The sequence below is a fragment of the Camelus ferus genome, chromosome 10 (genome assembly GCF_009834535.1).
Source record: "Camelus ferus isolate YT-003-E chromosome 10, BCGSAC_Cfer_1.0, whole genome shotgun sequence".
NCBI classification, from domain to species: Eukaryota; Metazoa; Chordata; class Mammalia; order Artiodactyla; family Camelidae; genus Camelus; species Camelus ferus.
Genome location: NC_045705.1, coordinates 9991762 through 9994415, shown reverse-complemented (window position 1 = coordinate 9994415; position 2654 = coordinate 9991762). Strand labels below are relative to the sequence as shown.

Below are 2654 nucleotides of genomic sequence, written 5' to 3'. Positions count from 1 at the left end.
AGTACAAGTCATACACTTATTTGTTAAATTAATTTCTAAGGGTTTCATTCTTTTTTTAGCTATTGTAGATAGAATTACTTCCTTAACCTGATTTTGGATTGTTCATTGCTAACACATATAAATGCAATTGGTATTTTTTTATATTCATCTTGTATCCTACAGCCTTGCTGAACTCATTCTCTGATGTTTCTTTGTGGATTCCTTAGAGTTTTCTATATACAAGATCATGCAGTCTACAAATAGAGATAGTTTTACTTCTTCTGTTCCAACTTTGATGTCTTTTATTGCTTTTTTTTTTTTTTTTTTGTCTTTTTCCCTGGCCAGAACCTGCAGTACAATGTTGAATTGAAGTGGCAAGAACACACATCTTTGTCTTGTTCCTCAGCTTAGAGAGAAAGCATCCATTTTTTCACCATTACATATTATGTTGTGGGGTTTTTTTTAAGATTTTTTTTATCAAGTTGAGTAAGTCCCCTTATATTACTAATTTGTTTAGTGTTTTAATCATGAAAGTGTTTGGATTGTCAGACACTTTCTCTATTAGCATAGTCATATGGTTTTTGTCCTTTAATCTATCGAAACAGAATATTATATTAATTGGTTATCAGATTTTTTTATGTTGAGAAACTTAATTTATTTCCATGATGGGCCCTGAACAATCTGGTGCTAGAACCATGTCTCCTGCCCCTTCCCCTCTTGTTCCAGAGGAAGAGGGGCTTGGCCAAGAGGTCCAGCTGAGGCCTGAACAGGCCCAGGGTGATTCCTTGGCTTGAGGACCTGTTCAGGCAGGACAGCAAGCAGACACTGGGCAGGGTCACTTGGGCAGTGGATATTCCAGCTTCTGGCCCTTGAGGACTGACCACTTAAGCTGCTTCGTGGCATAGACCAAGGGCAAAAGCAAGCCCATCATCATCAACACCTCGAATCCCATGCGTTTGCGATGACCGTGCTCTGGCTCAGATGCCAGCACAGGAAGGTGCACACGTCCTTGGCTAGCTGGGACATAGTAGCTGGGCTGTCATCATCAAACTCCAGGACTTCGGGGTAGATGGGCGGGGCCATGGCAATGGCCTAGCCCGGAAAATAGGGGTTGAGGTAGGGGCCTTCTCGCCATAAGCCCTGAGCAGGGAGATGTCCTTACCGCTGTGCCTAGCTCGCACGAGGCAGCTGAGGGCAGGGGGCAGGGGCCATTATTCGCTGCTCGTGCAGCCTCAGGGTTGGGGTGCGGCTTGAGGAAGTAGTCAGACAGCTTTCCTGGCAGCGTGAACATCTCCCCATCCTCACTGGGGCCGCCCTGAACCTCTGCCTCCTCAACCAGGGCCGCAGCTTCACCCTCTGTGTAGCGCACGCCTGCCAGGTGGCGGTGAGCCACGAAGTCCATGCTGTGGCAGGAGGAGCACACCTGCTTGTACACCTGGAAACCCCTCTGGATGCTGGTGTGGTCCAGGGACGAGAGGAGGCCATGGTGGGACCACGGACAGCTTGGGGCGTATGGCTGCAGGTCACTGGCACTCAGTGCAGAAAGCAGAGCCTCAGCCAGCCCTGCACCCCCTGTCGCCAGCATGCCCAGCGCTGGCCGGCTCGGGGCAGGCCTGACTTCGGCGACAGGGACAGTACCTGAGGTGTCCACAGTGGGAGCCGCCCGGGCCGCGCGCCGCGCAGCGGACCCTGCTCCTGGCGCCCGGCAGCCCCGCGCCCCGCGGGCCCAGCACCGCCGCGCAGAGCCGCGCCGCCGCCGTCTTGGCCGTGTTCAGCGCCGCCTCGGTCATCACATTTTAAACCAACCTTGTATTCCCGGGACAAATCCCAGCTGGGCATGCTGTATAATCCCTTTTATACTTTACTCGATCCAAGTATTTGGTTGATGACGTTGTATATATATTCATAAGAGATATGGATGTGGTTTTCTTTCCTTTCGATAGTACTGACATCATGGTAATAACCTGATGAACTGGGAAGTGTTCCCTTCTCCCATATTTTTGAGAAGAGTTTGTGAAGAACTGGTATTAAGTCATGTTTAAATGTTTTGTAGAATTTACTAGTGAAACCACCTGAACTTGGGTTCTTATTTTGGGGAATAATTATTTTTATTATTTTTATTTTTTAAAAATTATTTTTATTATTAATTCAGTCTCTTTACTTATTTTAGGTCTGTTTTTAAAATTATTTTTATTATTAATTCAGTCTCTTTACTTATTTTAGGTCTGTTTTTTCCTATTTCACTAATTTCCACTATATTCTTTACTATTCCCTTCTTTCTACTTGCTTTAGGCTTAGTTTTTCTGTTCTTTTCTTAGCTCCGTAAAGTAGAAGTTTAGATTATTGATTTGAAAGTTTTGTTCTTTTTAAATATAGTGATGTACAGCTATAAATTTCCCATTAAGCACTGCTTTGTCTGTATCTCGTAAGTTTTGCTATGTCACACCTTTGGTTTCATTTATCTCAAAGTATTTCTAATTTTCCTTGTCATTGACCCATGGGTTATTTGGGAATGTGTTGTTTCATTTCCACATACATAAGGTGTCCCCAAATTTCTGTTTATTATTGGTTTTTAATTTCATTTCACTGTGGTTAGAGAACACATTTTGCATGATTCTAATCTTTGAAATTTATTGAGTCTTTTTAATTGTCTGTCCTGTTCCATATGTTCTGAA

General features: G+C 44.3%; 1 pseudogene; it reads right to left on the bottom strand.

The window, feature by feature from the left end:
• Positions 1-270: 270 nt before the first annotated feature.
• Positions 271-1769, bottom strand: LOC116666590 (annotated as a pseudogene).
• Between the last annotated feature and the right edge of the window lie 885 nt (positions 1770-2654).